The following is a 13803-nucleotide window of genomic DNA, read 5'->3' as shown; positions in this document are numbered from 1 at the left end:
CTGACACAGTGCACTGCAAAGTGTCAGATCAGCGATCTGACACTATAACATGATGTCCCACAATGGGATAAAGTAAAAAAAAATATTTACATGTGTAAAAAAAAAAAAAAAAAATCCTAAATAAATAAGAAATGTATTTATTGGAACAATATTTTTTTATGTAAAGAAAAAAAAAAGTACACATTTAGTATCGCCGCGTCCGTAACGACCCGACCTATAAAACTGTCCCACTAGTTAACCCCTTCAGTGAACACCGAAAAAAAAAAAAAAATAAGCAGAAAAAAATGCTTTATCATCATACCGCCGAACAAAAAGTGGAATAACACGCGATCAAAAAGACGGATATAAATAAACATTGTACCACCGAAAATGTCATCTTGTCCCACAAAAAACGAGTCACCATACAGCGAAAAAAAAAAAAAAAAGTTATAGCCCTCAGAATAAAGCGATGCAAAAATAATTATTTTTTCTATAAAACAGTTTTTATTGTATAAAAGCGCCAAAACATAAAAAATGATATAAATGAGGTATCGCTGTAATCGTACTGACCCGATGAATAAAACTGCGTTATCAATTTTACCAAACGCGGAACGGTATAAACGCCCCCCCAAAAGAAATTCACGAATTGCTGGTTTTTGCTCATTCTGCATAACAAAAATCGGAGTAAAAAGCGATCAAAAAATGTCATGTGCCTGAAAATGGTACCAATAAAAACGTCAACTCGTCCCGCAGAAAACAAGACCTCACATGACTCTGTGGATCAAAATATGGAAAAATTATAGCTCTCGGAATGTGTTAACGCAAAAAATATTTTTTTGCAATAAAAAGCGTCTTTTAGTGTGTGACAGCTGCCAATCATAAAAACCCAACAAACACCCGCTATAAATAGTAAATCAAACCCCTCATTATCACCGCCTTAGTTAGGGAAAAATAATAAAATAAAAACATGTATTTATTTCCATTTTCCCGTTAGGGTTGGGGCTAAAGTTAGGGTTGGGGCTAGAGTAGGGGTTAGGGTTTGGATTACGCTTACGGTTGGGTTAGGAGTATGGTTAGGGTTGGGATTAGGGTTAGGGGTGTGTTCAGGTTAGGGGTGTGTTGGGGTTAGGGTTGGAGTTAGAAGTGGGAGGTTTCCACTGTTTAGGCATACCAGTGGCTCTGCAAACGCAACATGACGTCCGATCTCAATCCATACAATTCTGCGTTGAAAAAGTAAAACGATGCTCCTTCCCTTCCGAGCTCTGCCGTGTGCCCAAACAGTGGTTTGCCCCCACATATGGGGTATCAGTGTACTCAGGACAAATTGGACAATAACTTTTGGGGTCCAATTTCTCCTGTTACCCATGGGAAAATACAAAACTGGGGGCTAAAAAAAAATCATTTTTGCAGAAAAAAAAGGATTTTATTTTCACGGCTCTGCGTTATAAACTTTAGTGAAGCACTTGGGGGTTCAAAGTGCTCATCACACATCTAGATAAGTTCCTTGGGGGGTCTACTTTCCAAAGTGGGGTCACTTTTGGTGGGTTTCTACTGTTTAGGCACATCAGTGGCTCTCCAAACGCAACATGGTGTCCCATCTCAATTCCAGCCAATTTTGCATTGAAAAGTCAAATGGCGCTCCTTCCCTTCTGAGCTCTGCCATGCGCCCAAACAGTGGTTTATCCCCACATATGGGGCATCAGTGTACTCAGGACAAATTGTACAACAACTTTTGGGGTGCAATTTCTCCTGTTACCCTTGGTAAAATAAAACAAATTGGATCACAAGTAAATTTTTTGTGGAAAAAAGTTAAATGTTCATTTTTTTTTTTAAACACTACAAAAATTCCTCAAACACCTGAAGGGTTAATAAACTTCTTGAATGTGGTTTTGGGAACCTTGAGGGGTGCAGTTTTTAGAATGGTGTCGCACTTGGTTATTTTCTATAATATAGACCACTCAAAGTGACTTCAAATGTGATGTGGTCTCTAAAAAAAATGGTGTTGTAAAAGTGAGAAATTGTTGGTCAACTTTTAACCCTTATAACTCCCTAACAAAAAAAATTTTTGGTTCCAAAATTGTGCTGATGTAAAGTAGACATGTGGGAAATGTTACTTATTAAGTATTTTGTGTGACATATCTCTGTAATTTACGGGCATGAAAATTCAAATTTGGAAAATTGCAACATTTTAGCCAAATTTCCATGATTTTCACAAATAAACTCAAGTAATGTCAAGGAAATTTTACCACTATCATGAAGTACAATATGTAAAGAAAAAACAATGTCAGAATCACCGGGATCCGTTGAAGCGTTCCAGAGTTATAACCTCAAAGGGACAGTGGTCAGAATTGCAAACATTGGCCTGGTCATTAACATGCAAACCACCCTTGGGGGTAAAGGGGTTCAAAAAGTTCAAGGAGGGCTTGGATGCCTTTCTTGAAAAATATAAATGTTACAGGTTATGGGCACTAGATTCTGTTGATGGGATGTTGATCCTGGGAACTGATCTGATTGCCGTATGTGGAGTCAGGAAGGATTTTTTTTTCCCTTAATATGAGGCAATTAGCATTTGCATCATGGAGTTTTTTCCTTCTCTGAATCAGCATGTTAGGTTATTTTCTGAAACCGATGGACTTATGCCCACTTTCTTGAGAATGTTACAAGTGATAAAAACTGGTTGTTTCATTTACCCTGAGACTACATAGAAGAGGAGCTAGACGGCACACTTTATAAATATAAATTAGATGGTAAAAAAACAATGGAAAACGCACACTATAATGAGAAATGTTTGCCCAGCATACATCACATACATCAGGTGCAGGATGTGAATTGATTTAATAGGAATCAGAAATGGGAAAAAATTGACTAGATTCATAGCAAGTGTAAATATTGAATAATTTACTGGTACGACATGTACTGTACTCATTAGTGTAAGATAGACAGGGTTAATGAGGCAGAAGAAAAAAGCTTAGTGAGCCAAGTGCCATCCATGCACGGTGGGAAGGCCATTTATGAAATAAGATATTTTTTTCCTAGATGTATGAATTGCTGCAATGCTAAAAACATAATTTTGCTTTTTTGTTTGCAGTGTTAACCTCTCATTTTGTTACTACATTTTCCGAAATGTCAATTTAATGTCCTAAAAAAAAAACACAGCATGTAAGATAACCTTTGAAATTTCACACAATACTGATCAAAGTCAAAAAGCCACAGCAAAGCAACAGGAACTCAATCACTCTGCCATACGAATAAAGGCTCAAACTAGCTTGGGACGTTCGTCTATGCTAAATAAATAATAGTTACACAGTGCTACATCCTTTGATATTAAATCAATGCAAGAAAAAAAATGTACCACTGATAGTTTGCATTCATTTCATAGCTTCATGTAATAAAGCTACTGATTCAATCATAATTCAGTTATTATTTATATCACCACAGCTTCATTTTATTGCACATTTATATAAACTCTGAACCAATTATACGCGGAGCAGCATGGAAAATTGCAGTGCAATCTTTATTAGGGAATTTATCACTTGCCATCAAAGCAGTAGTCTGTTAGCAAAGGTCCACTTGGAAGCCAAATTATTCAATGTTATTCTAAAGAGCAAAAGCATAGTACAGAAAGATACAATTTAGGTAAGTCAATATAATGACTAGTGATCAATGACTGACAGCTCGTAACAGGGTGCATGGAAAGAAACAAACAGGATTAAAAAAATATGTAATTACCAGGAGCCACATGAAATGAACGGACATTTGCTATAAATATTCCTTGAACCCTCATTACAAACTTAAAGATGAACTATAATTTGTTTTTTTAAGTCCTTGGTACACATGAAAATAGGCAACTTTGTAATATATCTCATCAGAGAAATCTGTTTCCTTCTCCTCCTGGACTCCTCTTTCACTCTAAGGCTACGTTCACACTTTGCGGGTTTTGCCGCGGATCCGCAGCGGATTTGACACTGCGGATCCGCAGCAGTTTTCCATGCAGGGTACAGTACAATGTTACCCTATGGAAAACAAAACCCGCTGTGCCCACGCTGCGAATTTCCGCGGAAAAAAAAGAAGGAGCATGTCACTTCTTGGTGCAGAATCGCAGCGGTTCTGCACCCATAGAAATGCATTGATCCGCTCACTTTCCGCATGGGGCTGTGCCCACGTTGCGGGAAGATAAGCGGATAATGTGCAGATGGTACCCGGGGTGGAGGAGAGGAGACTCTCCTCCAGGCCCTGGGAACCATATTTGTGTGTAAAAAAAAAGAATTAAAATAAAGAATGATGCTATACTCACCTCTCAGCGCTGCCCGCGGCGTCCGGTCTCAGTTGCTGTGCGAGCAGGACCTGTGGTGACGTCGCGGTCACATGACCGTGATGACGCCGCGGTCACATGACCGTGACGTCACAAAGGTCCTTGTCGGCACAGCCGCCTGCAGCACCGAGGAGATCCGGACATCGGAGGGTGAGTATAACCAATTTTTATTATTTTTTACATTACTATTGATGCTGCATATTGCTGCATATGCAGCATCAATAGTATAGGCGGAAACCCGCAGCGGAAACCGCGGAACAAACCGCGATAAATCTGCAGGGATAACCGCAGCGGTTTTGCCCTGCAGATTTATCAATTCCGCTGCGGGATTAACCCGCAGAGCAGGCCACAAAGTGTGAACGTGGCCTTAAAGGGAATCTGTCACTTCAATTTTGCCCTATAAACTGAGACCACCGTCATCAGGGGCTTATCTACAGCATGCTGTAATGCTGCAGATAAGCCCCCAATGTAACCTGAAAGATGAGAAAAACGAGTTAGATTATACTCACCCAGGGGCGGTCTCGATCCGATGGGATTCGCAGTCCAGGTCCATCACCTCCCATCTTCATGTGATGACGTCCTCTTCTGTGTTTCCTCTCTGACCTTTCCTGGCACCTGCGCACTGCAGTACTTTGCTCTGCCATCAACAGGGCAGACAAAGTACGCCTGCGCCGGAGCCGCGGCAGGAAGCAAAGAAGAGGACATCATCGTATGAAGATGGGAGGCCCCGGACCGCAACGCCAATGGACCCAAACCGAACTGGGACGGCCCCTGGGTGAGTGTAATCTAACCTGTTATTCTTATCTATCAAGTTACATCGTGGGGCTTATCTACAGCATTACAGAATGCTGTAGATAAGCCCCTGATGGCGGTGGCCTCAGTTTATCGGGCAAAATTGAGGTGATAGATTCCCTTTAATTCCCAGGTAAAATCTGTCTTCAGTGAACAGAGATTTGTACAGTACTGACAGAGGACGACAGTTGCTGCTCAAAAAATTCAATGTAGGCAAGCCGAGGAGGAGTTAGCAGGAGAGGAGTTAGCGGGAGAGGAGGAGGAGGAAGAGGAGGAGGACGAGTTAGCGGAAGAGGAGGAGTTAGCGGAAAAGGAGAAGTCAGCGGAGGAGGATGAGCTAGCGGCAGAGGAGTTACGCCAGGTTCATAATGCGTTAACACTATAGCATACACGCCATGGCGTTATGCTATACCGCTAGCGCAGATGATTCATCTGTGCTAGCGGTGACAGAGCCTGAGACGCTGCAGCCTGCGTCCGAGGCTCCGTCACTGAATGACGGCACATCGCTAGCGCATGCCGACTATGGCATGCGTTGGCGATGCGCCCGATAATAGGGGTTAATGGCAGTGTTATCGGACTGCCATAACGCAGTGTGACCACAGCCTTAGCAGAAGAGGAGGAGTTAGTGGGAGGAGGCGGAGTTAGCAGGAGAAGGAGGAGTTAGAGGTAGAGACAGACATACTGCTGCAACTTATCCTAAGGCCACTTTCACATGTTCAGTATTTGGTCAGTATTTTAAATCAGTATTTGTAAGGCAAAAGCAGGAGTGGGTGATAAATACAGAAGAGGTGATGTGTTTCTATTATACTTTTCCTCTTATTGTCCCACTCCTGACTGTCTTAAACATACTAACGTAAATTACTGACCAAATTCTGAACGTATGAACGTGGCCTAAAAGACAGTTCCACTTTAATCGGATTACATATGCGAAAGCTATTGGGAGAGAAAAGAAAAAAACAACAATGTAATCACTTAATGTGAACCAGATATAAAGATCCAGGAAATTTGGGCTCTCCTGTACCACATGATCAGCCCCTCCTGAAATATTGCAGTACCCCTGCAGTGGTCACTGCAAAGAAAATAAGCAGTTAACCCCAACCTACCCTGGTAAACGTAAAAGTTCTTTGCTAGTGGATTTTCCACAAAATGAAAAAAAAAAAAGAGAAAGACTGAAAAAATAGAGAAAAAAGGATGGGGTTATGTATTCATAAAAGGGAAATTTACAGGAGCAGACTCCCCCCCCCCCAATACATATGGCTAGATGGGGGAGGGGAGGGAGAGTGCCAAAAAGGTTTGTAAAAAAGAAAAGGCAAAATTTTCCCAGGAATTAGGTTATTGTTGATAGAGAAAAAACAATAAAGATAAACTGTCAACAAGCAGGTCACACACTCTGTTCTATTTTCTGATTTATTTTTTTTATTAATAAATGAACACCTGATGCAGGCATATCATATTTGTCTGGAAACATGCTATATGAATATTTATTAAGGAATATTGCCTTGCCTTGATATTACCAGTCCATTCAGAGAAATAGTAAGGCAAAAGGTAGCAGAGTTCTTATTTATAACAAACAGTAAAACACCAAAAAATAAGTGGAAATAGAAAATACCAAAATAAAGCAATGAAGATATATTACAAATAAACTCTCCCGGCTGGATGCGTCAGATGTAGTATACAGCGTACAGAAGGTGAAATTAGGCAGGCGTGTTATACAATGGGTATCTGCTGCGGTACATGAATCTGATGTCTGCCTGAAGAGCTGGATGGAAGCGCAGCACTTCACAGCTCCTTACATATACTTGATAAACTCCAGGATCTCAATTCTAATGTGTTTTTCTGACCCATCAGGTTGTTACCTGGATTGTTACTTAAGGAATACATGGCTATGAAAACCCTTAAAGCACCACTAAAGCATTTTGTTTTTTTATTGAAGTGCTGGAGTGGTGCTGCTATCGCAAGTTCCCTGCCACTACTCCCATACTTACCCGCTACGTCTTCATCCTCTATCAGCGCTGCGATGGTCAGTCTTAGCTGTAGCGAGTCGGAGGTCACTTTACAATACAAGTCTACCATAGCCTTAGACTTACAGTGAAAGCTTGAGACCGAACTTCTAACTTCCGGTAAGTCAGAAGTTGGGGTCACAAGATGGCGGTGGGGGACTGGAGAGGATGCCAGGAAGTGCTGGAGACTGGGGGTGGCAAGTATATTAGGTACAGGGATCCTACATTAGTAGCACCACTCTCGCACTGCAATAAAAAGAACGCTGGAGTGGTGCCTCAAAATATTACATTTCTTACCTTATAAATAACAGTCTCCAAAAGTATGGCCTGATTAATATCAATGCTTTCACCGATAGACCGTTTATACTGCGCATCAATACAGGTCAGAACACCCAAAACTGGATTTTTCACGAAGAAAAATCCAAACTCATGAGCAAAAATCAATATGTAGTCGATGTAGTTCTGCTAACTTAGTTTTTGACACTGAAAACCCAAGGAGCAGAGAGTGCGACTGCAGCCGTGCCAGTGTGGGAGGAGGGCCCGATGACGCTAGCAGACAATTCAGCTGAATGGGGGTCCGAGGACGCACATCCAGTAGAAATGTATTGATGTGCAGAGCTCCCTGCACTGCAATACACGTCGTCAGCCAATCAGAGGCCGGCAGCTGACGGTGGTGTGCAAGTCACTGGCAGGGACGTCATGGCTGCCCGGTGCTTGCATGCTGAATACAGCTACCGGCTTTGGAAGAGGACGCTACATGCCGTGGGAGCAGGCGAAGGCGAGTGGAATCTTTATTTTATACTTCTTGGAGAAGAGACGCAGAACAAAGACACTACTACCGGAAGAAGCCTGGGATGGGGGGCATTTATTACTGGAAGGGGCCCAGGATGGGGGGAATTAAACCAGGAAGGGATCCAGGATGGAGGGCGTGCCAGGAAAGGGAGACATTATACTAGGAAAAAGGGGGAAAAAGAGACATTATATCAGGAAGGGGCCCAGGATGGAGACATTATACCAGGATGGGGTAAATTATAACTGGAAGGGGACCAGAATGGGAGCATTATTACAAGAGGTCAAGGTAGAGAGCATTATTATAGAAAGGGACCAGGATGGAGGACATTATTACAGAAAGGGGCCAGGATGTGGAACATTATTACAGGATTACATGCGAGGGTGAATGCATATGTCTTCACAGAATGTCGAATGCTACAAGGGCCCACACACTTGACGAACATGCATGTGGGGGCCAAGGTCCAAATTTTCCACCAGGGCCCAACGCCACTGCTCATAGACATTACAGCTTGCAAAGTCATGTCATTGTGAGAGGGAGGACAGACGAGCACACAGGGTAGTAACACACAGAAGGGAGGGAAGGAGAGCAGGTGACTTAGGGAAGTCTCACTGAGCTCTGAACTTGCAGCTTCACAAGCTAGAATTTCAGAAAAAGCAATGCTTAAAATAAAGTAATCAATAATACAGGAGTCAGTCGATGACAAGGTACAATTTCAGCTACACAGATAAGTATGACCACATATGTATAAGAAATGTATATTTCAGGTTTGTGATGATTCTTGATAAGAACTAAATAAACACACAACTATTTAATATGACTGAGGAGCCATGGGGTGAGGATAATACACTGGGAGGTATATGAAAGGAATTATCGAGTATATGCCCACATTCACACGGTCAGTATTTGGTCAGCATGTTACCTCAGTATGTGTAAGCCAAAACCAGGTGTGGAACAATCTATCTATCTAATCGTCCTTCCGGCTGTCCCCGAATCCCAGAAGGCACCGCGGCAGTGTCACTTGCGCCTGCACAAGTGACATACACATCTTCGCTATTCCCAAGCAGGCGCAGCAACAGCCACAACTGTGCGCTCTACCAGCGCATGTGTGGTAACGAGGCGGCTGTTACTGCGCCTGCGTGGGGAATAGCGGTGATGTCTATGTTTTACTTGTGCAGCCGCATTAACAGCCTTACGGCCACGAACTGTGCCTGCGCAAGTGACAGATATACGTCACCGCTATTCCCAGTAACAGCCATAACTGTGCGGTGTACCCGCACAAGCTTACATACGATTTTTGATTACCTCACGCAGCACAAACTTCTCCACAGTCCCATACTGTGTATCAATGTTGTCTACTATCGGAGACACAAAAACACTGTCTACTACTGGTATGTACATAGTTCATACCACTGAGCACTGCTTCTGGATTTGCCATTTTAACTGGAATGAACAAAAAAACAAAAATATTTGGCCTCATCACCATTATGGCACAAAGAGTTAGTACCATGCCAACATGTACATTATTTGTATTACCTCAGCCAGCAGCAAATTCAACACAGTCCCAAACTGTATAACAATTGTGTCTACTATCTGAGAAACACAAGTACTCTCTACTACAGGCTGCTCCTGTCAGCACCACTAAGCATACACAGATGTTAATTTCTCCGCACTCCCGATACGATAGCATTGGGTCTATTTCTAGTATAATATAATAGAAACACCACTTCAGTAGTTATCACCCACTCCTGGTTTTGGCTTACAAATACTGAGGTAAAATACCAACCGAATCTTGAACGTGGCCTAATGGTGGCGCACATGTGACGCCCCAGGGTCCTGGTTGTCACAGTGACATTGCTTTCCTCATGGGGAGAGTGATGTCACACTTGGAAGCGATGAAGGATTCCTTTTGACAGGTAATCAGCACATACAACACCGTTCTGACTCCAGGCCAGAAGGGGGAGCTCTACACGAGACTTCAGGGGAGCTGCTTTCTCTGGTCGGGAGGAGGAGTTAGTTGCTAGGCAGTTGGGAAGAGATGACAGTTGGTAGCAGACAGTGAAGGAGCATAGAAGGACTTAGGAGCTAGAGGAGGGCTGCGACTGGACCTCTCTAAGCTGAGCGCAGAAACCGGGCACCGGGAGCCTGAGGTCTCGAGAAACTACAGGTCCCACGGCAGAACTGGAGGGCAGGAAACTAAAAGGGACTTGCCCATATAATACCTGAGGTACAGCAGCAATCAGAGCCCGGAGTCACCGTGGACAGAGACCCCAAACAGACGGCTCAAGTTGCCTACTGTGCAGGTACTGTCCCTGGGAAAAAGAGGACCTTATTAAACAACTACAGGCAGCAAGGGACCACAGACCAGCGCTAGAAGGAAGGCTCTCAAACTGACCTGTCAAAGGGATTTCCACTTGTCTTCAGGCTGCCTGGACTCCATCTTTACCTGTTGCCGGTACCCTGGACTGAGGCTGCTTAACACCAGTAAACCAGGTAAAGACTGCAACCCTGTGTCCTCCATTTATTTGCCAGCATTCACCATCCCTGCCAAATACACCCGGGAGCCCTGGGGATACCGCTTCACCTGTGGGAAGCGACACCATCTTTGCTGCAACACCATCACCCCCAGAGGACCCCTTTAAGCAGCATCAGTCACCTCTGACCGAGAACCACAGGTGGGGTCACGAACTTTCATTATTTCCACAACCCCTTTAAACACCGTCCCTTTTACTTGGGCGCCCAGGACCGGGTTGCTGCCACCATGACCACCCCTTTAATTGCGACCGGACCCGGTACCGAGTACCCCACTGCCCTGATGGGCGACTCACACACATACAAAGAATTTTTTTTAAGGGTTGTGTGGCCTAAAAAAATAGATGTGCCTTAATAGAAAAATAGAAGTACAAGTTAGTAATATAAATTAATTAAAAAGATAACGCGTCAGTCGCAGAAGCTACAAAGGTCAATGTTTCCTGAGTCATTACATGACCAGTGCTATGTGGGTTATTTTATTAGCTAAGCCAGCCCCTTTCTGTCTATGAATCAGTTAGGAGAGAGATGGGGCTGGCTTAGCTACTTACATCAGCCAGTTCCCTTCACAAATCACATGCCATCACAATAAACACTCTACTGTGTCAATCCCGAGCCTGAAGTGGAGCTGCTAGGACCGGCACTGATAGCTTGAGCAGGTATGATCTAACTATATAAAGCACTTTCTCCACGATTAGGCTGCTTTTTTAATGAAAAAAAAAAACTGGTTAGACATGCACATTGCATCATTAACAATGCACTGGGGACAGTTTACATGCTAAAAAGGACATGACAGGTTGCCTTTAACTATTCACTATACATAAAAGTGAACTGCAGCGCAAATTTGCATCTTAAAGGGAACCTGTCACCCCCAAAATCGAAGTTGAGCTAAGCCCACCAGCATCAGGGGCTTATCTACAGCATTCTGTAATGCTGTAAATAAGCCCACAATGTATCCTGAAAGATGAGAAAGAGAGGTTAGATTATACTCACCTGGGCGGGCCGTCCGATTCAATAGGCGTCATAGTCCGGTCCGGGGCCTACCATCTTCTTACGATGACGTCCTCTTCTTGTAGTCATGCTGCGGCTCCGGTGCAGGCGTACCTTGTCTGCCCTGTTGAGGGCAGAGGAAAGTACTGCAGTGCGCAGTTGCTGGGCCTCTCTGACCATTCACGGCGCCTGCGCACTGCAGTACTTAGCTCTGCCCTCGACAGGGCAGACAAGGTACGCCTGCGCCGGAGCCGCAGCGTGAAGACAAGAAGAGGACGTCATCGTAAGAAGATGGGAGGCCCCGGACCGGACTATGACGCCTATTGGATCGGACGGCCTGCCCAGGTGAGTATAATCTAACCTCTCTTTCTCATCTTTCAGGATAGAAGATGGGAGGCCCCGGACCGGACCGCAACACCCATCGGATCAGACTGCCTGCCCAGGTGAGTATAATCTAACCTCTTTTTCTCATCTTTCAGGATACATCGGGGGCTTATCTACAGCATTACAGAATGCTGTAGATAAGCCCCTGATGCTGGTGGGCTTAGCTCACCTTCGATTTTGGGGGTGACAGGTTCCCTTTAAATACAAATATGTAGCAAACAGGTTAAAATAAAAATAAATTAATAATGCATTTTATTGCCCAAGAAAAGGCCTCAGCGACCTATAAATAAAAAAAACACCTATAAAACATAAGACATTCCTCAAAGAGAGAATGAAACTTCCATCCGGTGTGACAACGAGAAGACAGTTTGTAATAAAGACAGGAATAACACGCTGTCACACTACATAATGCTACGACTTCGTCTCTGAAAATACGTTCTAATATTTCAAGGCTTTAAAGCGTCTTTGGCTTGTCATGTGCAGTTCAGTATTACAGATGACATATGAAGTCAAAGAACCAGGAATTAGCTCCCAGTCAGTATTTCTGAGCACTTACACTAAAGGTGCTGGATAGATAAAACACACACTGCTCGGAGGATTGGGCAGCGTCGGAGCAGTGGCACGGTCGGGGCACCTATATCTATACTTTAATGGCAATGTAAGGCACACCAGTAGAAAAATAGGTCACAAAACAAACAAAACAGCAGCAGAAAAGAAATACAGAAAGCCGCTCTTTTATTCATGCACATGGTGAAATCACAAAACAAACTTATAGAAAACAAATATGTTCCAAGAACAAAAAAAACACAAACAAAAGCCATAAATTTAATGGAAAACAAATGATTATTCTTCTCAACTGCAGAGTGGTAACAAAACAAGACAATGGGACAAATGTACTAAAGGGTTTCTGCCTACACACTTTGGCAAAAAATGTGCCGAAATCTCGAGTACAATACCACATTGAGTTTTAGACCTTTTTGTATTGTCGACGCTTTTTAGCCTCATTCAACAAGGGCTTCATGAGGGCAGTTTTTGCTCTATGTTCCCCACAAATATTTTCTTTTATAAAGTCTCTGATGGCATTAAACTCAGGATGCCATTTAGAACATCGTTGAGACATACAGGTCCTTCTGTATTTGAAGAGTGAAGATGTAATTAGAGAGTTGTGAAGAACCAACAAACCAATGACTATATACTATTGTGTTCTCGGTTTCCCCAGAATTCTGGCTTCATCAGGGACTATGAGTCATAACCCTATAGCCCATGATGGTTTTAATTTTTTTTCCCATTCCCATTGTTACTTACCCCTGCCACGCTGTCTCTCCATTACTGCCCCCAGTTATTGTTGGTATGGCTGCAGTATTTAAATCATCACAACTACAACCAGTGACCACTACACCCAATCACTGGGCTCACTGGTTTATACCTTCTAAAATCGGCATGGCAAAAAAGGTTTGTTTTCCATTTTCACACAGACAAAGCTTGTGGAATAAGTAAAAAAATGAATGAAGGAAAAACCCTTTATCTACATAGACAAAGGCCTATTTGGGGCTTTAATGGACACAAAAATTTCAATTATATATGATCTTTGGGCATTGTGGGAGAAACCCTTTAAGTGCCCCTTTTATGGTCTGGAGGATTTAATAGTGTGATCAAATCTGTTCACATACCCAAATATCTAGTCTAAGGCCGGGGTCACACTTGTGAGTGTGATGCGACAAACCCTTACGAGTCTCTCGCCTCAATACCCGGCACTGCCGCAGGCACTCGGGACCGGAGCGTGCAGCTCCATGTATTTCTATGCAGCTGAATGCTCCGGTCCCAAGTGCCGGCGGCAGTGCCGGGTATTGAGGCGAGAGACTTGCATGAGTTTCTCACATCACACTCACAAGTGTGACCCCGGCCTAAGGCAGTAAACACTACACATGGAGGAAGGGGCGCAGTAATAGAACCTCTCCTTAAGTGTGGACGGGGGACATATACCGTGAGAGAGGAGGAAGGGGAATCACGCTAGAGCCCTGCCATCT

General features: G+C 43.4%; 1 protein-coding gene across 1 annotated transcript in view; it reads right to left on the bottom strand.

Moving 5' to 3' along the window:
* Window positions 1-13803, bottom strand: part of ASXL3 (ASXL transcriptional regulator 3) — a 183396-nt gene that overhangs the window by 85066 nt on the left and 84527 nt on the right. The window lies entirely within an intron of this gene.

Source organism: Ranitomeya variabilis, chromosome 6 (assembly GCF_051348905.1).
Source record: "Ranitomeya variabilis isolate aRanVar5 chromosome 6, aRanVar5.hap1, whole genome shotgun sequence".
In the NCBI taxonomy this organism is placed as follows: domain Eukaryota; kingdom Metazoa; phylum Chordata; class Amphibia; order Anura; family Dendrobatidae; genus Ranitomeya; species Ranitomeya variabilis.
Note: the sequence above shows the minus strand (reverse complement) of the source record. Positions and strands in the feature narration are given on the sequence as shown.